Source organism: Octodon degus, unplaced genomic scaffold (genome assembly GCF_000260255.1).
Source record: "Octodon degus isolate 3935 unplaced genomic scaffold, OctDeg1.0 scaffold00148, whole genome shotgun sequence".
Lineage (NCBI taxonomy): Eukaryota > Metazoa > Chordata > Mammalia > Rodentia > Octodontidae > Octodon > Octodon degus.
Genome location: NW_004524724.1, coordinates 670,876 through 698,061, shown reverse-complemented (window position 1 = coordinate 698,061; position 27,186 = coordinate 670,876). Strand labels below are relative to the sequence as shown.

Sequence of the window (27,186 nt, the reverse complement as noted above, 5' to 3'; positions counted from 1 at the left end):
AAGCAGCAAGGAGGCCTGCCTTCACTCTCTGCCTTTATAGTCTATCAAGGATAAGCCTACTGATTGGTGCCAATCACACCCAGAATTATGTTAAACCAATCAGCGGACTAACTTAGTACCACATACCTTTAATCCCAGTATCACATCCTAGATCCAAGTAGTTCCAAAAAGCTCCACACATCAGGCTTTGAGGGGACATTTAGGTACAAGCCATATCAGTTACCACCTACAACTATTTTGAATCCCATTAAAAACTTAAAAAATTTACATAACTAGGATTTTTCCATATGAACCACAGCTAAATCTATAAAGTATGGAAAATTAACATACAAATTATATTAAAATATATTCATATAATAAGTATCTGGTTCTGCCTTGTTTTCAGCTGAGTAGAATGGGTATTCCCCACAATCTGTAGGCTTAACCATTTTCATCCACTGCTGTGTTTCTGAGTCACGGACCAAAGCTGATTATGTTACAGGATAAGCCATTTGAAGTATTAACCACAGTGAGCCATGCTAAGCCATACTAAGACTATTAACATCTGACATAATGAGATTATTAATATCAGATTTTATAACTACTACATTCTTACTGAATCTCAGGCATATATAAAGGTTAGGACAAAGTGAATTTGAAATATCTTTTTGGTGTTGTTGCTTTGAAATCATTTAGTTCTACAAGTGGTTATTTGAAAACTGTACCTTTTAAAATTAATTTTATTGAGAAACAGATAGCAATGAGGCAATTTCAAAAACCAATTAATAGGACAGTTTCAATGATTAATACATTGCATAGTTATCTTCTTAGTGGTTATTCATAGTACGAGATGCAGACATGATATCCTCTCCAAATACTATCAGTACAAATCTTTCTATTCATTGAATTAAGAGAAAGGAGCTGTGTATCTATCCTATTTTGTATATGCAGATACAAAATAATCCTTCCTTTGTATCCCCCTTTTTTTGTTTAGTTTTGTTAGAGACGGGTATTCCATTACCATTTAAATATTGTAAGTGTGTGAATTCAGCAAAATAATCCAATATAGTCCAGTAGTCCACAATAGTAGTGGGTTATCTATAGGACTGGCAATGTCAGAAGTTGTTGACTTGAGCCTTTCACAGCTCAGCATATTAATATGGCTTTACTTTTTATACCTCAGAAAACTGTACCTTTAACTTGTATTTGACTCAAAGAAGTAATGAGAGGGAATACTTTATCTTAAAAAGCCAAGTTAATTTTTGATTTATTGCCCTATGAACAATATATATTAGTTGTTAACACTTCTAAGATTTTATGTTTGTTTGATATGATGTAGTGCTTTTAGTCACAGGATATAAACAAATTGTAGACAGAAAAATGAACAAAAGAATTTATGCATTGCAACACTCTAAAATTTATTTAACAACAAAGAAAATGCTGCTATTTCTTGGACAAGGAAAGTAAAATGTTTAAGGTATTAAACATATAATAACATTATTGTGAATATTAATATTTATAGACTACTATAAAGGCAGTGATAGAAAAGTTTGAAACCATTTTTAGTATTTCAATTTAAATCATTAAAAATTCAATTGTTTATTTTCTTCTAAATTTTGATAGGGTATTGAATATATTGTAAATGCAGCATTTTTATAAATATACATTTTGAATACTAGATAGCCTGCACACTTGAAATACTCACAGAGACTCTTCCACTATTCTCCCGTAAGGATTGCTATTGTCTGTCTAGTGCTGTTCATTATAACGTTGTAAAAATACTTTAACCAATGGATAACTAATTTTTAAAAGAGAAAATATATCCGTCAACACAGTGGTTGCTCGTTAAGAAACCAAAAGATTTTATTAAATATTCTGTTCTATAATTTTGTTTGGCATGGTCTCCATCCCGTTTCCCTATGGCAATGTTAGTTGCTCATTCCTATAGATTTCCTTAGTTCAGCTGCAGTTTTTTCCAGCTGTAAAATGTTCCATTGCCATTGTCTTCTATTTGACTGAAGCTTGTTCACTTGGCAATGTAGACGCTTCAGAATTGCATCATACCTCTTATACTGTACCTCTATTTCTTTTCTTAAGTTTTCATGTATCTTTTTTTCTTCTTCAAGAAAGCAAATTGTTTCAATGATAGATTCTTTTATGGTTGCAATCTTATTCCTTAGCTCTGAAATATCTTCCTGAGTTTTTGTTATTTTGTTTCCTTCTGGATCTTGGAGGTCTTGCCTAAGTTCCTCTTTCATTGTCTTTAGTTTTTTAATAAGATCTCATTTTTCATAAAGTTCAGTCATAAATGACCATTTTCTTTCTATTTCCCCCAAACTATCTTTATATGCCTTTATTTTTGCATAATATGCATTATATCTTTTCATCTGTTCTCCAAAATCTTCTTGTGCTGCTGCTATATCAAATTTAAGCTTTATATTTTCTGTATGTAAGGTCTTGATTTGAATTTCCAGGCTTCCACACTGAAGTTTGGAATTCTCGATGGCAGTATCTTGCTGATAAATTTGTCTTTCTGTTTCTTTAGTTTCTGCAGAGACTGCTACTATTTGTTTTTCAAGTTCATGAAGTTCATTCTGTAAATGAAGCAGGGTTTTTTTGTTTTTTTCTATTTCTGATATTTGTGATTGTTGTTGCTTCGCAACTTGCTCTACAAAATCAGTTAATGAAGATGTTTCTTGCTTATACACAGGGCAGGTGGGCCCTTGATTGGAGGCCCTTAGGATTCATCAAGTTTCATAGATTATTTCATTCTTCATCATCAAGCCTCCCCCTCAGCTCTCTTCTCCTCCTCTTTCAGATGACAACCTTTTATTTAACCGGAACTGCTGAGGCAGCGGCTCGCGCGCGCGGTGGACTCATCGCGGGATTCCCCCCGCGCTCCTCGCCCCGCCCGGCCCCGCCCACGCCCTGGTGATTTCTTTTGACCCATAGAAACATTTGAAAAAGATAAAGATCTCATTGTGGAATTTCTGAAGTATTTTGTGTGCAGTTTGGTTTTTGATCATGAACTCTTTACATACCCCTATGTCATCTTACCTACTTTCTCTTCTAGAAGACTTATTGTTTTAGTTTTAAAATTTAGCTCTTTGATCCATTTCGCCTATAGTTCTGTGCATGGTGATAGGCAAGGTCTATTTTAAGCCTTCAACAGGTGAAAAGCTATTTTCTAGCCCCCTTTATTAAAGAGGCTGTCTTTCTTCCAGTGAGCATGTTTGGCACCTTTGTCAAAGATAAGGTGGATGAGCATGTTTGTAGTTCTGTCTACATCTTCTAATCTATTCCATTGATCATCAGGTTTTCTTTTTTCAATACCATGCTGATTTTATCACAGTAGCTTTGTAGTATAATTTCAAGCCAGGGATTGTTATGTCTCCTGCCTTTCCTTTGTTACCCAGGATTGTCTTTGCTGTTCTAGGTCTCTTCTGGTTGCAGATGAATTTTAAGAATGTTTTTTCTAGATTTGTGAGGTATACTAATGGTATTTTAATTGAGATTGCATTGAATCTATATAACAGTTTTGGGAGTGTGGCCATTTTCACAATGTTGGTTCTTTCTATCCTGGAGCAAAGAATATCTTTCCATTTTCTGAAATCCTCTTCGATCTTTTTTTTCAGAGTACTATAATTTTTGCTGTATAAATCTTTTACTTACTTTGTGAGACCGATTCCTGGGTGTTTCATTTTGGGGGCGTTATTGTGAAAGGCATGGATTCCATAACTTCTTTCTTGGTGCACTCATTGTTTGTGCATAGAAATGCTCTTGATTTTTGAGTGTTGACTTTGTATCCTGCTATGCTGTAGAATTTGGTTATTAAATCTACAAGTTTCTTAGTAGAGTTTTTGGGTCTTCTCTGAATAGTATGTCATGTGCAAATAATGATAATTTCATTTCTTCCTTTCAAATCATTATTTCTTTGTCTTGTCTAACTGCTCTGGCTAATGTTTTGAGAACTATCTTGAAGTGGAGTAGTGACAGTGGGCATCCTTATCTTGTTCCTGATTTTAAAGTGAAGACTTCCAATTTTTGTCCATTTAGTCTGATTTTGGCTGTTGGTTTGTCCGAGATGGCTTTTATCAGACCACCTATTCTGATTTTCTATAGTGTTTTTAATCGTGAATGAATGTTCAACTTTCTTAAAGCTTTTTCTGCATCTATTGAGATGAACATTTGATTTATGTCTCTGGCTCTATTGATCCGGTGTGTTTCATTTATGGTTTGGCATATATTAAACCATCCCTGCATACCTGGAATGAATTCCACTTGGTTGTGATGTATAATTGATGATTTATTGCATTCTGTTTTCTAGTATTTTATTGAGGAATTTTGTACCTATGTCCACTAGGGAGTATACCATTCAAGGTTTTACTGGAGGTATAGATATAACACAAGATACAAAAATGTATAAGGAATTCCAAGATTGGCTTACAGTGGTCAGCCACAGAGTCAGATGAGGAAGAGTGAAGAGGGCATCTGCACACTGGAGACTAGAGGATTCAGTCCAAGGTCTGGAGTCCACTGAAGTGTCCGTGTAAGTCCGTATCAGGAAGCTGACAGATCTGTGATGGAAGACTGATGAGTCTACACCAGAAGGCTGAAGGATCCAAAGTAGAAGCCAAGAGTCTGTGCTAGAGCCAGAAAATGATATCCAAGTTGATGGCAAAGACAGGAGCACCTCCAAGGAAGAATGGGACCCTCCATCCTTCCTCACTCTCCTTTAAGTAATGAGTCACTGCAGAATGTGTCCTCCATACCCTAGTGTGTGGCATTGCTGAGCCAATTCAGTTAGCTCTTAGCTTCTCAAGTTGACACAATCTATCAACCTCTATGGGGAGACTGGCCTGTAGTTCTATTTTTTGGTTATGTCCATCTCTGGTTTTGGTATCAGAATAATTCTTGCCTCCCTGAATGCATTTGGGAGAACTTCTTCCCTTTGAATTTCATTGAAGAGTTTGAGAAGTTAGCATTAGGTCCTCCCTAAGTTTCTTGTATAATTCTGCTATAAATCCATCGGGACCTGGGCCTTTCTTTGTTGGGAGGGTTTTTGTTGTTGTTGTTGTTTTAAATTACACTTTCTATTTCATTGACTCATATTGGGTTATTTAGAATTTTAATATTTTCTTGATTCAGCTTTGGTAGTTCATATGTATCTAGGAATCTGTCCATTTCTTCTGTATTTTCCATCCTGTGAGAGTAAAGATTTTGGAAATAAGTATTGATAATTTTCTGAATTTCTATAGGGTCTGTAGTGATTTCACCATTTGTGTTCCTTTTTGCACTGATTTGAACTATTTTCTTTCCTTTTTAAATGAGGTTGGCTAGCGATTTATGAATTTTATTTATTCTTTCAAAGAACCTTACTTTTGCACTCATTAATTTTTTGTGTTGTTTTCTTTGTCTCCATTACATTTACTTCTGCTCTGATCTTTATAATTTTCTGAACTCTTTGGGCTTCAGGCTTAACTTGCTCCTCTTTTTCTAGGAGTTTGAGGTACAAACATAAGATTGCTTCTTTGGGCTTGTTCTGTTTTCCTGATGTAAGGATTTATCACTATAAATTTCCCTCTTAATACAGCTTTTATCACATCCCACAGGTTATGATAAATTGTACCCGCATTTTTGTTTTATTGTAAATGCTAATTTCACCCACGACCCATTGATTGTTCAGGAGGGTATTATTTATTTTCCATGTGTTCATAGAGGTTTTGATGTTTCTTTGTCAATAATTTCCAATTTTATGCACTATGGTCAGATCATATGCATGGGATAATTTCAATTATTTTGCATTTACTTAATAAACATGTTCTATGTGCTAACACATGATCTCTTTTTGAGAATGTCCCATGTGCAGCTAAGAAGAATGTGTATTCTGACATTGTTGTGTGTAACACTCTGTAAAGGTATATTAAGTCCATTTCTTCACAGGTTTGGTCTAGTTGTGTTATTTCTTTGCTTATTTTTTTGCATGGTTGATGTATCTCTTTGTATCGATGGATTGTTAAAGTCTCCCAGTACAATTATGTTATTATTGCTCATTAGATTTTTTATGTCTGTCAAAATTTGTCTTAGTTTGATCCTACACTGACCACATATATGTTTATAATTGTATCTCCTCCTCTTGCAGTTTTCCCCTAACAAGTACGTAGTGACCTTCTTTATCTCTTTTAATCACACTTGGCTTAAGGTTGACATTGTCAGCACTCAGAATAGCTACTCCTGCTTTTTTCTGGGTTCCTGTCACAGGGAGTACTATTTTCCATCCTCTGACATTCAGTTTATTAAATTCTTTCTGAGTTCCATATTTTCTTGTATGCAGTATATTGTTGGTTTATGTTTCTTGATCTACTCTGCCAGTCTGCTTCTTTTGATTGGTGAATTGAGTCAGTTTACATTGATAGTTATAACTAATATGTATTGGCTTATCTTTGTTATGTTGTTTTCCTGCCGTAGGATCCCTAATTTTCTCTTTTGCTTAATTACTTGCTCTGCTTGGTAGTTTTCTTCTGTCGTTGAAGTTGTGGTCATCTTTGTCTCTTTCTAAAATATCTGTCAGTAATATTTGTAGGGTTAGTTTGGTTGTCATAAATTTCTTCAGTTGTTCTTTGTCATGAAGTATCTAATCTCTTCATTAAATTTGATAGGTATTTTTTGCAGGAGACATCAATCTGGGTTCAAGGTTGTTTTCTTTAGGGACCTGAAATATCTCACTCTGAGCTCTTCTTGCTCTGATGGTCTGTATAGAGAACTCTACCATCACTCTTATTTTTTCTTCTAAAAAGCAGAATATATTTATTGTGGGAAAGAAAGCTTCTGTCCGAGAGAGGGACAGAAGTGGGGGAGGGGCTGAGTGAGTGGTCCCCTGCCATGATTCTGATAGCTTTCAATTACAGGTGATCTGTTTATTTTCTCTAACAGATTTTAATATTCTATTCTTTTGTTTAGTTTATGAGATCTTGAGTATTATGTGTCTGGGTGAAGATTTATGTTGTTTATAGCTGCTGGAGTGTTATACGCCTCACTTCTTTGTATATCAGATTCTTCTCCCATCCTAGCATGGGAGATTTTATGCTACGGCTGCAAACATTCCTTTTATGTCTTTTGTGTTAACTCCAGCTGTTTCACTGATACCTGTTAGTCTTGTATTATTCTTCTTTGCTTCACCTTGCAGCTATTGTATTGTTACTTCCTGGTTTATCATTATTTTTAAAAAATGTTTTCTTTTGTATTCACTAGCTCAAATGCTATCTTCAAGGTCCAAAATGCTATGTTCTGTTTTGTTTGAGCAATTTTGCCAGCTTTCAATGGAATTCTTAATGCCCTGGATATCTATTTGAATCTGTTTCATGCATTCTAGTTCTTTACTGTATTGTTCATTCAGTGTTTCCATTATTTTCCCATTCCCTTCTATTTTTTTTAGCTATGTCTTTTGTAGATGTATCAAGAAATTCTTTCATGATTATTGTCATTTCCTTTTTATGTGAGAGACTATTTCTGGTCTGATGTCCTCCATAGCCTGATGGAGTTGTTTCTTTACTTCAGTTGCTATTATCTCAGAAATGTCAGGTGTGTGACTTTCAAGTCCTACTATGACCTTGTCTCCTGGACTTGTTTTTGGTGGGCTAGAGGCCTGAGATTGCCTTTTGTTCCTTCCTTTTTTCATTTGTTGAAGTCCTGATGTTTTCCCTGACTCTGCAGCAATGGTAAGTGGGCAGGGTTTGGGTGAGCAAGGCTCTCCGGAGAGTGGGTGGGCAGGCTCACCACAGCTCCTGACATGTGGTTTTATGTGGCTTCCACCTACTGAGGGGAGGGGAAAGCCACAGCTCAAGAAGGATCCAATAATGGTTATTGTAGGCCGAAGTTCTACAAGGCTCCGATGATGGTGGGTTGGCACAGGTTAGGGCTCCCCAAGGCTCTTGCAGGTCCTTGTTTTAGTCAAGTCTCCCTGGTGGCCTTTAGGGTGATGAGGGATGGCCAAGCTCAGCAGAACTTGGGCAGAATGGCAATATTTCATATTTTGGTGATAATGTAAATAACTTGTTTTTATTATAGCATTTGAATTATTAACTGGTAGTGTCAGGGAGGGAAATTGACTTTTATATTTTAACTTTGCAATCTGCAATTTTTCTATCCTTGCTTATACATTTCAAGAGGGGTTTTTGTTGTTTTTCCAATTATTTGGGATTTTCTACGTAGATTGACGTGTCATTTTTTAAACAAAGCAGTTTCATTGTTTTCCTTCCTGATCTATAACTGCCTTATTTCCTTGCCCTCTTGTGCTAGCTAGGACTTACAGTATACTATGCAATAGAAATGACATGACTTCCTCATCTTGTTCCTGACCTAAGGGGAGAAAGCATGAAATTGTTCCTTATTTCCCCTTATGAGTGAATTAGTTGTAAGTTATTAGTAGATGTTCTTTATAAAGTTAAGGCAACCCTCTTCTATTCCTAAAATGGTAAGAAGGTTATCATAAGTGGGTGTTGGACTTCAGCAAATGCCTTCTCTACATCTAGAGATAGAATCATGCAATTTTCTTTTTTAGCCTTTTGATGTGATAGATTATAGTCTTTCAACCTGAAACAGACACCAGTTGGTCATTATGTATACATTTTTTTACATGTTCTTTTTTGAGGGTTTTTGTATATGTCAAGAAGACTAGTCTATGGTTTCATGTAATGTCTTTTTCTGTTTTTACTGTTACAGTGATGCTGGCTATGTACAATGAGCCAGAAATTCTCACTGCTTTTACTTTGGGAAGAAATTATAGAGAATCAATATCATTTTACCTCTAAATGTGTGAAAGAAGACAGCAGTAAATCCCCATGGGTCTGTGCTGCTGCCTTGGAAAGTTATTAGTTATTGCTTCAATCTAAGTATAGGCCTACTCAGGTCACCTATTTCTCCTTGTGTGACTTTTGGCTGATTTCGCTTTTCAGCTAAATTGTCAAATTTATAGGCATTGAATTGTTCACAATTGGCTTTTATTCTCATTTTCAATATTCCTGGGATCAGTAGTGAGGATGAGCCTTTCATTGCTGGTATTAGAAGGAAGGATGTGTGGTTTTATTCCCCGTCATGTTAGTAAATAGCACCGTATTGGTATGAAATAGAATCAACAAATAACAATTGAATGAAGAAACAAGGTTGAACAGTGTTCACCTTTAGGCAAGACAAAAGTTTCTTCCAACCATGTGAAAACCTACTCATAGATGAGTGGGTATTTTATTTTATTTTGTGGTGTGCCTTTTGCTGTAATGAGTATTTAAATTTAACATTCATGGTACATTTCTCTCACCCCAGAATTCCTCCTATTGGATGCCTGTTAGTAAAGAGGCTCTAACTTATTTCAGGAAAAGCTTGAATGTGCTTCTAAGAACTGGTTCACAAAGAAAACTAGAGTTTTAGTAGTTTTTCATTACAAAGCTGATGTCTTGAGGACTTTTTCTCTCTTCCTGGCTCCTTTGTACAAAACCTTGTTTTGTGTCTGGCTTCTGTGCTGTGTAGAAGAAGATTTCTCCTAAAGCCAGGGTTTTTGGGGAGTCCGCCTCTCAAATCTGCCTGCGTGCTTTCCAATTGCCACTTGCCCTTTAGAACAAAAGGCGGCTTCTTCTAAAATAGGTTTCACAGTGAAATGAGGCTTGGAATATTTTACATAGGAGCTCATTTCAGTTATGAAGACTGCAATGAAGATGTTATATCACATTAAGTCTTTAAAATTCTGTAATTAAAAAACCCAAGTTTCAATTTGTTGGCTATAGAACCCTTCCCTGACTTGTTATTTTCATTTGCTGTCTATAACTTGTCCCTGGGAGCTTTCAGGTTAGCTCAGTTGTTTAAGCACCTGCTTGAGCAAACCCAGTCAGGCACAGGGGACCGCGGTTCAATCCCAGCTCTACATGCCATACCAAATCTGCCCTTAAGGCAGCATGGGCCAGCCCCCCACCCCCAAAAAAATCCTTCTCATGCATAACTGTCCCATAAAATATATTATGAAACATAATCTGTTAAAAATTTTTTTTTCAAAGAAACCACCTTTGAAATAGTATTTTGAAATCAGGGCAAGCAGACCTGAGCTCATGCGTAACTTTAGGTCTGATGCTCTTTTGTGTTGTGTACAGATTCTGGGGAGGAAGAGGCAGAAGAGGCCCAGCAGGCTACAGTGGGTGACACGGCAGACCCAGCTGTCCCTTAGTGGGTGTTTCAGTGTATCTAGGTCAACTGTGACCCAAGCATAAGATTAAGTGAATGCTACAGGGCTTGGGTAGTGAACCACAGGGATTAATAGATCTCACTTGCACAGTGCTTAGAATTCACCTTATATATTTTTATATCTAATATAATGTATGTATATGATATTACATTGATATTTTTGCTTCATTTGATCTAAGGGTTACTGTAGGAAGGATTTATTTTCTGTTTTGTAATTTTAAGGAAGGGTCTACGGGGTGCTCAGGGTCTTACTACTAGATCGGATTGATAGTGATCCACTTGTTTACAGCCTCCCAAGAGCTGGGATTACAGGCACGCACCACCATGCCCAGTCTCAATTGCCATCTCAGCCTGCCCTGGGTGCAGGGCAAGCCTGGGGATCGAACCCCTGGCCCCTGGGCCTGCTTGCAGGCACTTTAATTTGCTGAGCTATTTGGCCGGCCCATTTCATTTCATTTTTGTTATCCACCATATATGAGACTTAGTGTCTATTATCAGGTGTTACTGTAACTTCAGTAAATGTAGTCAGCATATTATTTATACACAATTAAAGCAAATAAAGTTCAACTTTAATGCTTTGCTACTAGTGAAAGGACTGAGTTACAGCTTGCTAAAAAGGAAGCCTCTTTACATGCTGATATAGCCATCATTCTGAGCCAGTTGCTTTTAGCGTGATGCCTTTGGAGAACTAATCACAGATTTGATGTAAACAGTCCAAAGAAGTGGAAGACGCCCTAGCGTTCCTCACATGACACAGGTCACATGTGGAGAGCTTTAGGAGGCAGAAAACCTACTTTAAGATGCTCGTTGGAGTGAGGCACTCTAGGACCACCAGGGCACCTTCTAGAGGAGGAAGCGGTGCAGGGAGGCCTGCTGGAGTGAGCAGAAGGGTGGTGTGCTAAACGCGCATCGACTGATGCTGGAACTAGCAAGACACTGGAAATCGGATTATTTATCTTGGTTTACTTTGTCCTTGATGGCTTAGAAATGTCACAGACTCTTCAGATGACTAACAAGGTTGGAATTACATTTTATAAAAATTAAAAGTGGCATCTTGTTGTCCAAACTGTGAATCGGTGTAATTCTTCAGAGAAATAACTGCTTTGGGGGAAAATGAAGCCAATGGAGAGGAAGGCAAACGGCTCAATGAGCAGGTAACTAGGTGACATGAGCTCTCAAGGCCCTCAGAGCCTTGTTAACCCTAATCCAGTGTGACGTAAAGTACACGCCTCTGGAATTAGCCCGCGTGTGGCTCCTGCTTCTAGACGTGAGCTGTACAAAGGCCATCTATTTCATTTCTCTGAGTCAGTTTCCTAATCAACAAGATAAGATGAAAAACAACATAATCTTGAGAAGCTCCTGAGTACACAGTGCCTAGAAAGACCCAAAAGTGCCTGGTGAGAGAAACAGCAAACCCAGCAGGTCTCTTCTGAAGGCTCAGGAATCAGAAGGGCACCATACTTCTCAGCAGCAAGAGCAGAAAATGAAACAAAGTAATTGGCCTTTAAAGCTCTGAGTGAACACATATTCAGTGAAGAGTTTCATTTCAGCTAGCACTGAAACCAAGATCAGCAGCTGGCATTAAAGAAAAGCTTGGGACCGTCTGAAAGTGTAGGAAGATTAGCAAGTAGAGCAGCGGAAGGGCAGTGCAGCGCAGGGCAGAAAGGTGGGAGGAAAGCCAGCATTCGTGCAGCAGATGAAGGGCGTGCGTGGAGGGCATGGGCGTGCGTGGAGTCCAGGAGAAAGGAGAAACTGCAGCTCCGTGTGCACTGCAAAGTGGAGCCCGTGCGGTGTGAACATCGCTGTAGGCCTCATGTAAGACGACGGCTGGGGATCGCTTCTGAGCCGTTCCCCCCCTCTCCACTACAGATCAGTGCCCATGTCTAAATAACAGATCGCGTAGTATACTGCATGGCACAGGCCTTGATTCAAGTGAAAGGATCGAATCTTCAGACCCAGCTGTGAGTGGCAGAGCCTCTTAATCTGGAATGTCTCCAAAGTGTTCATGTATAGAACTCAGCATGGGGCTAGCACAGAAGCAGACGGCTGGGTCAGTGGAGGAGGACTTAGGGTACAGAAAGAGCGCAAGGCACCTCAGCCATCTCCTCTCCAACAGAGGGGCAAACTCACACACTGGAGGAAAGATCACCTCTTTAATGAATAGTGCAGGCAAAACTAGTCATCCACACACAGGAGAATGAATCTATATGGGTACCTCTCACTCTGCACTCAAATAAAATTCATCAAACATTACTTCGGGCCTCATGTAAGATCCCAACTTGGGATCTAGATGTGAAAGTAGCATCCCTGAATCTGCTGGAAATTATGGATAGCTCTTAAAGACCTAGGCATGGGAAGAATTTTTCTGAGCAGAAACCTAATTACACAAGAAATGCCATCAGAAACAAACAAATTTTACAACTTCTGTAAAGCAAAGGAAACAGCCAACAGTGAAAAAGGAACCTTCGTAACATTTTGCCCACTCCTCTCCAGACAGACTAATTCCTTGAACATATAAAGAAATTTTAAAAATTAGACTCCCCCAAAGAAACAAAACCAGTAAAACCGGGGGACTGACATTATTAGGTCCTTTCAAAAGAGGTACAATTGGCCAATCGATACACGAAGAAATGCGAACCATCTTTGGCCATGAGATAAATGCAAATCAGAAGAACACCGAGACTCTAGCTTACTCCACTATCCACTTGGCTACCATTAAGCAATCAAAGAACAGCAAATGCTAGCAAAACTTGAGGGGGAACCTTTTTCCCATGGTGGGGGAACATAAGCTAGTAGAATCACTGTGGAACTCAGGCGGCGATCCGTCAGAAGACCGAAGCTAGAAGTCCATTCCACGGAGCTGTACTTCATCTCGGTATCTTCCTCACAGAGTTACAAGCATTACCATGATATGCACAGACCCATTGACGTGGCAGTATAATTCCTGATAGCTAAATCTTAGAACTGGTATATGTCCATCAACAGATGGGTGGATAAAGGCCAGGTATGGTGGCCCATGCCTGTAATCCCAGGTCTCAGAAGGCTGAGGCAGGAGGACCACTGCAAGGTGGGGCCAGCCAGGCTGTAGAGTGGTTTCAAGGCCATCCTGAGCTGCGTGGTGAGACCCTAAGTCAAAAAGACAAAAGGAAAAACAAAACAAAGCAGATGAATGGATGCAGAGAGTGTGGCACACATGCAGTGGGTCCCATGGTGCCATAAAGGAGGACAGGCTTGGGTCACTTGAGGGGACATGGAGGTGCCTTGAGACCACGGCTTCAGTGAGGCAAATCAGACGCAGGTGAAATGTCACAGCGCTTGTCTTGCGTGAGGAAACAAAAGTGTAAATAGTTGAAAAAGCAAGAAAGGTGATGAGAAACAGGGAACCAGACTTCGCAGCTACAGGGAGGGTGTGCGGAGGGGAGGACAAAGCAGGGAGCGGAGGGCCGCAGTGGAAGCGCCAAGAGCGAGGTGTGCGGTGCCGACTCCTTGGCGGAGGGTGTTCGATGCGGATCACAGACATTTTAATAAAGACAGCATTTCCACTCGCGAATGGAAGCGCTGAGCTGTAGCCCTGTCAGTAGCATCTCAATCTGTAATGGAGACCAGGCGATATATTTTCACGTCATATAACTTTGAAGATATTTGCAAGCATCATGTATGCCTATTACTTCTTTGGAATCATGATAATTATCAAATGTGTCGGAAAAGAAATGTTTCTTTTATCACAATTTTAAAATATTTTGATAACTATATTCTAATTAATTGGTTTCCTTTTCTTCTAAGTATTTATTTTTCCATTTAAAACCATATTTGCGGGCCGGTGATGTAGCTCAGTGGACTAAGTGCTTGCGTAGGTAAGCCCAGGGGCCAGGGTTTGATCCCTGGCACCGCATGCTGTGCTGGTCCCACCCCCGAGCGTGCTGAGCTGGCGATGGCGTCTGGGCATGGTGGCACATGCCTGTAATCCCAGCACTAAATCTGGAGGATCACTATGAATCTGAGCTGTGTAGTGAGACCCTGAACACACACAAAAAAATTAAAAAACGAAACATAAACAAGATATCATGTCTCCATCTTGTACTCTGAAAAACTACTATGAAGACCAAAAAATGCAATGTATTAATTATTGTAACTGTCCTACCAACCTGCTTTGAAACTGTCTCATTACTATTTATTTCTCATTAAAATTGATTTTTTTTTTTTTTTTTTTCAGAACTGGGGATTGATCTCAGACCCTTGCACTTGCCAGGTAAGCACTTATTCTACTGAGCCATCTCCCCGGCCCCCTAAAATTAATAAAAAATTAAAAACAAAAACAAACAAACAAACAAAAGGGGCTGGGGAAATAGCTCAGTAGAATAAGCACTCACCTGGCAAGTGCAAGGGCCTGAGTTCAATCCCTGGTTCTGCCAAACAAAATAAAACATTTTTATAAGAAATGTTTCATAGGTTTCTCTAGCTGCTAAAGGGGTTCATGTAACAAAAATTTAAGACTCCTAATTAAAGAGGAGTCAAAGCATCAGTGTTGTAGCAAAAAATTTCATGTAAATTAAGAGGTTATTTCCTAAGCAATCCATAATCATTTGAATAGGAAAATTAGAAACATGGAATGGTGTGGAAGCAGAGAAGTATAGGACTCTCCTATCACTTACAGGTACCATTGCTCAGTATCCTCCGAGCAATTTTTGAGCATGTTTTAAATATCTCTTATTAAATAATTCTTAATATACAGTATGTAAGCAGTTACAACACACACGACATTCTACAACACAGCTTTTAAACTTAGCAATACCTCCATGTCATTTCACGTAGATTTTTAAAATTGTGGCATAATATTTCATAGTGTTGGTAAAGTTACACTAATTATGCAGCTGACCTGTTAATGGCTACAGTCCAGGGATGGCGAACCTTTTGGAGCTTTTAATGATAACAGAGAGCCCGCTGCTGCATGCGCGCGGTAGGCCCACCAATATTGCTTGTCTAGTAGTCACTATTTCAATATTTTCAGAAAACTTCGGCGAACATTCCTCTTTTTTTTTTTTTTTTTTTTTGCTGACTCGGGATGCCTCCAGGGCAAGTCTGGCAAGGCTTGAGGATCTGGGGATCTAACCAGCATCCTGAGCCTGACTGCTTGGTTTAAGCAGGCACTTAAACAGCTGAGCTAAGGGGCAGGCCCCCCAGTGAGCATTCTTATTTACAAAGATGACATTAAAATATTTTAAAATCCTTATTGGTAATGAGCAATAAAAATAGATGTCAATTTAGAAGACCAAGATGAAAGAGATTCAACCCTGGGTTTTGTATTACTCACTTCTGTCCTTGATGTAGTTGCTCAGATCACAGATATCAGCATGGAGTTCGTCAAGGTGGAAATTCTAAACACTAACTGCTATTTTTAAAAAACTGATGGGAATTGTCAGCACAGTCAACCCCACTGTCCTGTATATGCACGTGCATGTTCCCCTCCCTTTTCTTACCTTTTCTCCGTCTCTCAGCTTCATTGTCTAATCCTTAAGTTCAGTTTCTTTCTGTTTTATTATATCTATTATTCCTGTCTTTTTATTTGTTCTTACTTCTGTTTTTACTCTTCAAAATAAAATAAAATAAAATTAGAAAAAAATGGGTGTCAACCTTAGCGCTGGACAGGGAGCGCCCCCACAGGCAGAGCAGGATGCTCGGGTGGCCGCGTTGGCCCGGCCGGCGCCCAGCGGCGCGGGAGTGTCTCGTCAGCAGCACGGCTGTAACTTTGCCTGTGGCTAACGTGAAGTCTTTGTGGGTGTAATTTTGAGCATATTTTAATTGCCAAGTGCCATCGCTAGGTGAATAGAAACGGTGCCGTGCTTGGATGAGTAGGTCAGATTGCCCCTGCGAGAGTTCACAGCTCTCCCCCGACCCTCAGCAGCAGCACTTTGCCTTCTTGGTTGCCTGCTTGGGCAAAGCTGAGCCCTGCACAGTGCAGCCCAGCTGGCTGCCTTTAGAGACCTGTGGGCACTCCTGCTCGCACTCGTCGAATGCGAGCGGGGCCGGGTGTGCGCTCACGGGGCGAGTGCTGAGCGTCCGTGTCTGCGCCAGCCCGGCGGCGCGTTCGCCCATTGTGCACCGAGTCTTCGTTACTTGTTTTTGGTGATCTTTAAGAGGTTCACAAGTACGTGTTAAAAATGTTAGTCCTTTGTCTACCATATTTGTCATGTTCATTTTTTCCATGTTGAATTGTTTGCTTTATTATTTTTTAAATATACAGAACACTCTCATTTCTGTGAAATCAAAATTATCAGTCTTTTCCATTTGACTTGTATGTCTTGTGTCAGTTTTAAAAAGCCTTTTCTATTCTAAATTTATTAAAAACATTCATCCAAGTTCTCTTTAAACTACATTTATGGTTTCAGTTCAAAATTTTTTATCCATCTGGAATTTATTTTAGTATAATGAGAGAGGTAGAAATCTAGCTTAATTATTTTCCAAATGGCTAGCCAGTCATCAAAACACTATTTATTGACTAATCAGTCTTTCCTCCACAGATATGCTAAACTCCCAAATGTTCTTGCATCCAGTTTTAGATTTTTCTGATGTGTGCCATTTCTCTTTCCATCTTTGGTCCAGAACCCTGTTTTAACTACTTCGTAGTGTGTTTCAGTATTTGGCAAAACTATCTGTACTGTTACTCTTTCCTTTCAGATTTTTTTCACTAAGCCGATGTATCCAGTCATCTGCTTCATAAAATTTAAAATTATTTTTTCTTATTTCATGAGACCACTATGCTAATTGGAGTCACTGTGAATTCATGATGTCATTGCAAACTTGAGTTCTAGCAAAAAATATATCTTTCTCTATACTGCGCTCCTCAGCAGCATAGTGTCTTTGTGTTTTTAAAGGGTTTATAGCATTTTCCTGCATATGGTAGTGCAAACCTGTAGTCCCGGATGCTCTTGAGGCTGAGGCAGGAGGATTGCAAGTTCAGGATCGGCAGGGGCAATTTAGGGAGATCTTGTCTCAAAAATAAAAATTAAAAAACAGCTTGAGATGGTGCTTGTCTAGTATATTTGAGGCTCTGTGTTTAATCCCCAATATTGCAAAAAAAAAAAAAAAAAGTTTATCTCTGATTTTGGATGGTTGATTTAAATTGTCAAGTGTAATTTTTCTTTCTGTATAATTCTAATCAAGTTTTTGGTGTGTATATGAAAGTCATTGACTTTTTTGGTTTACTTTAAAAAACTAGTATACTAATGCCTGTTTAGGCAAGCTTAGGCATGTTCAGGACTGCGGTTCAATCCCCGGCACCAAATGCTGCACCAGCCCCACCCCCAGACTCACTGAGCCGGCCAGAGTCCAAGCATAGTGGCGCACACCTTTAATCCCAGCGCTGAGGAGGCTGAAAACAGGAGCATCACCACGAGTCCGAGCTGTGCAGTGAGACCCTATAACAACCATATAAATAAAAATAAAAATAATACCAGCATACTTACTGAATATTAATGGCTTTCCATCATTAGCTTGCTTCTCTTGAGCATTTTAGGCGAACAACTACACCATTTGCCCTCCTCTTTTATGACATTTATATTTTTATTTCATTCTTTTGTTTCATTGCATTTTCCAAAATAGGAAAAAGCACTACAGTATTAGGATAGAAGTGGAGAATTTCTCCAGAATGAAATCATATTAAGAGCGTTACATAAAGTAAAAAGCTAAGATTAGTTCTTTTTGTCCAGGGAAGCTGCTTTTTATTCGCTCTTTGCTTTATTTGTATATGATCTTTACTCTATTTGTATGTGGTTTTTACTGAGTCATTCTTGGTCCTGTTGTCAAGCTCAGCACACATCTTCTGCCCCATAATTGCTCTAATAATTTTAAAATAAAGTCAGCAGCCGTGGCCTGTCTTATCCAGTGTGGCGGGCATAGGCACCATGCTTACAAAACCACCTGCCTAGTTTTATTTGTTAGGCACTGGAATTGTGTGCAAAGGTAAATTCTTCTGCACACGCGTGGCTCACAAATGGCACACATTCTAACTGAGAACATTTGACAAACTTTTACTAATTTATTTATTTTCAGACATAGAAAAGCCAGCTGGTATAATCAGTGGAAAGTGGGAAAGCCAAGTCAAGGGCTTCTGTGCCTTATTTACACACTTGCTTGGCCTGCGTTAAATCATGTTCCTACAATAGTGATTTTTCTGGGAAAGTTTCTGCGTGTTCGTGTCTCCTATTTAATGCCACATGCTGATGAGATTGGGGAAAACACCAGTGGTTTCCCGAGGCCCACTTTCAAGATTAACTTCTGAGACTCAGGCCAGAGCTTCACACTACCTAAAAAGCCAGCCTGCTGGGCTACAAGGCAGTGGGGCAGTCCAGGCGCAGCACTTGAAAGGGGTGATCTGCACCCGTGACACCACTAAGTGTGACAGAGGGGGTGCACTTACGGACACCCAGGTGTGAACTGGGAGCATTTACGTGGCATTAAGGGAAGCTCGTGGGTGTGCTTGTGTGCACGGTGGTAGATTTCCCAGAGTACAAATACAAGAGCGGAGAAGAGGGAGGAGATGCATGTTGGGAGTTAAATGAAGCCACAGCGACAGCTCCCTCCTGGGAATAGTGAGCTCTGGGCTGGCGAAGCGGCTCCCTTCCGAAGACCTGAGCAGCAGCGACGCACACTTACCGGGAGGCTGCAGCCTCACTTCTAGGGGAGAGTGAAGTTGATTAATTTCATTTTTATTTCTACTCCAGATTCAGTTCGTCTCATGGTTGTCTTTCTAAGTAACTTAAGAAAATGTAGAAAGGGCTCACTTTAGTGTGACTACAAAGGCAGTGAGGCCTCATCCTGCTCTCCCACACAGGATTAATTTCAGCTTCAGCTGGCTCCCAACATTTAGAAGATTATAGGAATAGAGATTATATAGCTTATTTATGGAATTACCACTTACTATGAACACTGAACCTTACTGTTTGTGTAGTAATTCTGAATTTAATAATTTCATGTCAAATTATGTTGACTTCTGAAGATAAAACAAGTTGGCACCACAATCTTAAGAAAGAGTTACAGAAAAATTTAACCTTGAAAAATTCCATTCATTAAATTCAGTTCATGAGGATTTATGTAAGGGAAGAAAAGTTGAGATGGAAAACTTTTTAATGCAGTTATATTTGTAGAGATTAGTAGAAACTATTCTATGTATTTGAGGTCCACTTTTTATTTAACAGGAAAAATACTCAAATAGTCATTGATAGTCATTTCATTTAAATGACTAATTTGTGAGGCAATACAAAAATTTTATTCGTTATATTGATGAAAATCACTTTCGTGTTCTTAGTACCAAGAAATTGTTGGTTCTTTGGGGGACTCGTCAGGATTCTCTCAGTGGGAAGAAGAAGCCTGATTTGACTGATGTTTAGGGAAATGAATGATAATTTCTTGACACATGTAGCTAAGGATATAAAGGTCCCTTATGGAGTTAGGGAACCTATGCTGGAGCTCACTGCCACCAAAAACCTGTCCATCCCTCTTCTTCTGTGTTTACTTTTTCTTCTTACACACAGTTGTCATCCTCTGGTCTTTTTTAGAGGACGCAAATCCTGCAAAAGGAGCAGAGAGGAAGGGCTGATGCTTACGTCCCTTCTACCTTGCACTCACAGAGGTGCACGGTTTCTTTAGTAGAAAGAGCTAAAGGTCAAGGATTAATCTGCGAAGTCCGAGGAGCCAAATCAGCTCTATAACCAATAATGAAAGAAGCACAGGGGAGCACAACTGTATCAAGCTTCCCAATGTTTATGAAGTTGGGAGACAAATCTCCACGTCTAGTGAATCCAGACAGGCTGGCGCATAAAAGACCAACTGAAGGCTCTGCAACTCGCAGGAAAATACTGACGACTGAGCAGGTACCCCCCCAGTCTTAGCCCCACTCCAAGTGCTGTCAGAAAAATTCAGAAAAGAACGTTCCTAGAAGTCTAAAAGTCCTCCAAGGAAGACTGGAGGAATTCATCAGGGGACGATGACGGTGACCGGGGAATATAGCACAGATTCCGAACCAGAAGTTCTTCAGGGAACTCCTGTCGCCTCGACGAGGCTGTGAAGCCGGAGGCCAGCAACGCCCCTGCCCCCCAGGGCCTTCTGCCCGGCGCTTGGGGTCGCTCCTCACGGAGGAGCCGACAAGCAAAATCGCCAGATGTCTGAATGAAGGCTCTCCTGGGAATGGGTTTTTAAACAGAAAGAAAGGAGGACAAAGGAAGACATGGGGTAAGCAAACCAATATGAGAGAAGAAAGCTTGACAATCAGCGTCCTCGGGGCTCGTGAAGACAGCACAAACCTGGGTAAACAAGAGTTCTTGGAAATTAAAGATGTAAGAGTGCATATAAAGGTACTTGACGAGTGGGAAGGTTCAGCTGAGAAAGTCGCCCAGAGAATGGGGCAGAGGCATCGAGCTGGCAGGCAGGAGAGAAATCTCTGGACCCCGCACCAACGGGCCGGGCGTGCAACCGACCAGCTGCACACCTGCGGCGGGGTGTGCCCGCGGGAGTGCGCAGTGCGGCTCCACAGCGCCCTGGCTCGAGCCGCCACGCCCGGGCTGCGGGACAGCGCGGCTTCCCTCCCTGCGGGAAGCTGCAACACACCGCCTCAGGCGCACGGTTCCTGGGGAGAACCTGCCCTCCCCTCCTCTGCTCCTTCCCTCCTTCTCCTTCGCCTTCTACTCTTCGGCCCCAAAATTCATTCTGCTGTGTGCTGCATCCATTTATATATAATAAAAATTAAAGTAAAGAAAAACAAGATGACTCTTAGCTCTCTGGAACATGTAAAGGTTAGGAGTAAAGGCACAGTAACCACATCACTTGAATGGTGTGGCTTAGAGAGTCTCTAGCAAGCTAGGCTAATACGAGCAACGAGCAGTGGTCTAGACCAAATCACACCATGACTGGAGCAGGAGCCTCGGGGTGGGAAGCCGCCGACTGTGCAGAGGAACGAGGGGAGCAGGAGGTCGACGTGCTCGGGCCACACGGAAGCCGTCCACGGGAGATGCCTACTACTGCAAAGGTCACAGCAACACAACCATGTACTTTAACAGATTTTGAATGAAATAAAAATATTTTCTAAGTATCATTTTTCATGATAAACTTCTAGAAAATTTATTTTATGCATATGAATAACGTTTAAAATAAAACTATTTCTGCTTTGATTAACTTTTTCTTGTGATTAAGATTAGTTGGAATATAAATTAAAGTCCTCTTACATTGAACTCAATTAAGATTCATATATAGTGATACATAATTAGAACGTATATATAAAAATCTTTAAATTTTGCATATTACAAAATTCCTTTAAGTGCCCTTTAAAATAGTCTCTCCCTTATTGTATTCTTATCTGTATAAGCTAGGCATTACCCCAAATTTAAAGTGAAGTTTTAGAGAATGAGAAAAATTTGAAAAATCGCTCAATATCTTTTAGGAATTTGAGGAGAGTAATAAGAGCAGAACATAACATTCCAAAATTCTTTAACCTTATGCCACAAAATATGTTGAATTTTCCCAAATATTTAAAAATAATAAACAAAAATCCAAATAATTTGAAACTTTCCAAAAGAAAGGAGAAACAACAGTGTTAGTGCCATCATACACTAACTAGGAGCATTTGACATGGACTCATCAATTCCTGATGGACAGAAAAGCAGAAATGTCAGCTTTCCTCAAGGCCACGCCGTCAGCACTGAGTAGGGAGCACGGTGAACCGTGCAAGGGGGAGCGAGCCGACGACCCAGCATGTTGTCAGTGATTGCAGCGTGTCCACGAGGCCGGAGACGGCGAGAGAGGAGCAAGCACACGCACCCTTGCTCCAGGTGTTTTCAACCGCAGTAGTTGCTATTTCTGGTTTTGATTGGATAGCTTCTCAGTGGACCTACTTGTAGATCTGAATGTTATTTACATTTAATTTATATGTGATCCTTCTTCCTTAACACAATATTAGAAACACAGAAACGAGTGACTAGATGAAGGCTGGAGGGCCAGCGAGACAGCTCAGCAGACCACGCTACTGCTTAGGCAAGCGCAGGGGCTGGAGATCAATCCCCAGCACCACAGGCCATGCTGGCCCTGCCCCGAGGTGCCCTGAACCTGCCACAGAGTCTGGGCGTGGTGGCACATGCCTGTAATCCCAGTGCTGGGCAGGCTGAAAACAGGAGGATCACTACAAGTCTGAGCTGCAGGGTGAGACTTTGTACCAAATACATAAAAAATAAAATAAAAATTTAAGAAATAAGGCTGGCTTTGGATTCCTTGTCTACAGAATTAGATAAAAACAGTAACATCTAAGTGTGCATGGAAGGTCATGTGCTTCAAGCTACATAAAGATAAACTCTGATTTCAATTCCTCTGTCCTAGTCTACTATTTTGCAAAGCAGTGCAATGGATATATTAATATTTTTAAGTGATGGTAAGGTCCTTATGCATGGATTGGAAAGAGAAAATTAAGAAACAAAATGTTCTGCACAATATATTAATGATAATTTACAAGTGATTTGGAATAAAGTTAAAATTGGTGTTTTGAAAGTCTTAGAGAAAAATTAAGTAGAAGAAATACAGAAATATTTGCAGAGGGAGAGACAGCTCAGTTTAAAACAATCTTCTAATGATTAATTCTACTTTTTCTTGTTATATGTTGGCATATTCCCCATCTCCAAATTTTATGTTCAATAGAAACCGGCCCCTCACATGGTCGTCTCTTATTAGTGGGGCTTTCAGGAGTGAACACAGGTCCGAGGACAGAGACAAGAGCAGGTGGTTGAGGCAGGCTGGAGGGTCACATCAGGACAAGAGACCCCAGCATCTCTCCCACCTCCCCTCCATCCTCAGATGGGTGGAAGTCTGTGCAGGGCTCTGCTCTCCTAGTGTACACAGAAGAAGGGGCTGCGTGCCACCGCTGGCTGGCATGTTTGGGCTTCTCAAGACTGACCCCAGTGGCTTCTCTTTCCTTCAGCTAAACCACTTAAAGCAAAGTAGCTATGCCAGATGGGGGCAGTTGTAAGTGATTCCCTGGATATTGACATGACAGTGAGTCTGACCTTGCGGGAGGAATGGAGAAGTGTTTGGAGTGTTAACATCCTGTAAGGTCTTTCTGAGGCATTAACTCATGCAACTGTCACAAAACTCTGACATCATGAGCCCTTTTTTATTTTTTATAAGAAAATTAGACACCAACATTTGAGCGAGCTTGCCCCAAAGCCCATGGCGAGTGTAGGTTTCCCACTGCATCACTAGCTGAGCCAAGCCTTACTCAAAGGGTTTGTTAGCCAGCTCTGTCACTGCAACAAACACCAGAGACAGTGGCTTGTAAAGAAACAAGGACCATCTGGGGTCACAACTTTAGAAGGTGAGCATCAGGCAGGCCCATCCTGGGGGCTCTCCACTGAGGAGCCAGGGCAGCAGTGCTAGGTGATCAGAGCCCCCCACCTTGTGGCTGGGAGCAAACTGTGAAGGGAGGCGGGGTGGGCTCCCACATTGACCACGGGAGAGCCACAGGGACCTGCAGAGCACCCTCTGGGTCCAACCGCTTATGGATGTGGCCACCACGCAGTAGCAAATTTTAGCCATGGCCCTTTGGAGTCTAAGTACAAATGATAGCCCAACTATTACTGGAGGAGAGAAAGTGGAGCAGATGGATTTCAAGTCTCCCCTTCTGAGCAGATACATGCTCCGGCTAGGATCCAGAGCCCTCAGGTTCTCATTGGTGGGCTTTTGGGAATGACCCATCATGGTGTGACATGGGCCTGGTCCACTGATCGGCTCAGCCTGGTTCTGGGGGTGGGTGACAGATTTACTGAAGATGCAAGGCCCACCCTGGATATACGTGATGCCACCAGCAGTCTCGTAGCTGAGAAGGAAGGAAGAAGGCCATGCTGTCTCCTGCCTGCCAAGCCTGGCCTGTTTTTCCCCTGCCATTCCTTCTGCTGTGCTGTCTTGCCGCCTGCCTTGGAGCCAACCAACTATGGACTGAACTGCTGACACTGAGTGAAAACAAACCTTTCCCCGTTTAGCTTGCAGGCAGTGAGTATTCTGTCCCAGCAGCAAGCAAGGAGCTAAGACAGCTCCTTGACGTAACACATGCCTAGCTGTGAAGCTCAGCTTCAAAGTATCAGTGCACAGTTTTGCTAATCTAGGATATTATAAAAATTTACCAGAAACTAACATGTCTCCTGAAAGCGGCTACCCTCCAGCATGATTGTTTTACCAATGTTTCTATGGGGAAACATATTCCACATTCCCAGCCATAATGGCTCTCTCCATCTGTCTTTTTCCATTATAGCTTAAAGGAAAAAAAAAAAAACCCTATTAATAAACCCAGTTCTAATAGCCAAAATGCAATACCAGAGTCTGTAAATATATCGTTTCGTTATCAAGCGACTGGTGGGAGCATGGAGTCTAAGTACAAATGAGGCAGAAATTTAATGCCATTTAAAAAATAAATGCTCTGGGGAGAGTCAAAAGCAGCTGGACTTGGGAACTGCAGGGTGAAGCGGAAAAGACAACTGCAGCTTGTGAGCCACACGCACGCCACAGAGTGGCTGTGCTTTTGTGTCTCCACATGAGTGCATGCCCAGCATGTGGCTCTGCCTTGTGTCTCTAAAATCTGGCTTCTTGTAATGACCACGGGAACACAGGAAATCAGTTTTCACTCTTTTTATTTCTCAAGTATGTAGTGTTCCCTCTCATCGATGACTGTTCTTTGTATGCCAAGAGTTGGAAAAGCCAACTTTGCTTTGCTTCTTGGTTTCTATTTATAAATGAAAATCTCCTGTTTAATATGGTGGTAGTAGATCTTTTTCATGTTTTTCCTGTCTTGTCAGCCTTCCATTCAATTGCACTTGAGATGATATAGTGTCATTTTATATTAAATTAATAGGAATTCTCCTTACATATTGGATGAGGGAAAAGTTCTCTGCACCTGTGCTTTTCTCAGATTTAGTGCTATTGATCATGGGCACTGTACCGCCAAAATAATCATGGCAAAGATTATGCAGCAATGGAGCAAAAAACCAGTGATCACTGTGGCAGATTCACAACAATGTAGAACAATCACAGTCTGGAGGGAGGAGGGACTGCAGGAGAAGCCTTTATACTTCTGTTAGATTTTATCACTGCAGAACATTCTTCCATGACACTTCATCAATATCATTTTGTTTGCCCCACTTCAAATAAAAGCGGATTTTCAGAGTTGATCTAAGCAGATCTCAGAGTGGTAATCACAGAGTGGCTCAGCACCTAACACTGTCACCTGTCAGCCGTGGGGCACATCTGTGTACCTCAGCACTGCAGAAGCAACACCAGTGTCTGGACCTCTTACTTAGGACTGTGTGTGGCAGAAGAGAAATGGGATGTAGTGACTCAGCCAACGTTGCTGCTGTTCCTGTCTTCTCTTTAGTGTGATTTTTTTGCTTGATAGATCAGTAAAAATGCTTTTAGCTGTAAGGCCAAGTTAGACTATTTCTCATGTACAGAAGTTTGTTTTCTCACTTGATAAGTCTGGGAGTCCCTCTGAAGTGCAACAGCATCAGGCATTCATTAATGTTCCTGGAATCGTGCCCTTTCTGTGCCCCAGCACCTACTGCGATCGCAGGACAGACGGGCAGCTGCAGCGTCTCAGGAGAGGCCCTTCTCCAAGGAACTTCTCTTTCCTCTCCTTTTCCAGGACTGGGACTGGGTCGCATGCTCACCTGGGGGCCCCTAAAGACCCATATTCCTAAGACTCCAGATTCCTAGGGCTGAGAGGTCGCCACCCACAGGAACCCTGTGTGCTGGCTGGAAAGGCGTGGAGTGGCTTCAGCAAGGCTCAGGTCAGGTGACCGGGACTTCCTCCCAGACCCCAATCGAGCTTAATTAACAACCCGAGGCTGGAGAACTACTGCCTGTTCTTGTTATTTCAGCAGGTAGCAAAAGGAAGGCTGGGACTCAGTTTATAACAGAGAAAGAACGGATCTGTCAACTGTGGAAGGAAGTTTCCTGGAGTTGAGAGCCCTGGCCTCAGGGCTGGGTGGTTCTCTGCCCTGAAGAGGGCAGGTCAGGTCTCCATCCTACCTCCACTGTGTGCTCCAGTGTCTCAGCATAAGCACAGCTTCTCATGCTGTCAAGTGTGAATTGCAGGTAACTGAGAGAAGATGGTTTCTAGTTATCCAAGTTACCTGCCAATGCTCTCACTTCGGAGTTCTGCCCACAGCTGATCTCCTGGGATCGCTTGGCTGTAAGTTCAAAGGTATACAGGTGTTGGTAAAAATCACGTGAAACAACTGAACAAGAAACCATAAAAGTTTGGAAATACTATAATTATTTGATTTGAGAACTTTGCTCTTTATTCGCTAAATTTACTGCTTTTAGCATAAGAAAAATATTTACTCAAAGTAAAAGTAATTATTAGATCAATCTTTAGGTTTTGAACGTATTTTGTTTTCCAGTAGGTAAAATTGCACCTTCAGTATCCTTCCTCCTTTTCTTCTTCCTGCTGCCTTTAGTGTGACCCAGATCCCAGGCTGCGCAAGTGGCCCTCACACCAGCCATCGCAACTGGCAGTTCCATTCTTATTGGAGAACACATTCTGACCGTTTGTTCATTTATCCCCATGGATTGCTCCAACTTTATGCAGCTAACAATAAAATGTATATTACTCTACAAATCTAATCCAAAGACACAAGAAAACTCTGCTAAAGAACTAAAAATATCCAAGATAGTCAACACAGAAGTGAAGTAAAAGTTTCTTTATGAAGGGGTCGTCTTCTGCCCTGAAACCCTGTGAGCTGAGAATGCTTCCTTCATGTGAAAGAGGTTACAAATAATCTGTCATGTGACATGAGCATTTTTTAGCACATTTAACTCATTTTATTCATTGCAGTTTCTGTTCAAAGAATATGTTGCTGCAAATCTTTGACAGATGAGTGACATGTGAAAGGTGGAGGACGAGTCTCTCGGAAAGGCTCCTACAGTGATGAGATCATGCATGAGCTTCACATCTAA

The 27,186-nt window shown here is 40.9% G+C and overlaps 1 pseudogene; it reads right to left on the bottom strand.

The window, feature by feature from the left end:
* Window positions 1–1,122: 1,122 nt before the first annotated feature.
* On the bottom strand, window positions 1,123–16,299 carry LOC101578588 (annotated as a pseudogene).
* Window positions 16,300–27,186: the final 10,887 nt, after the last annotated feature.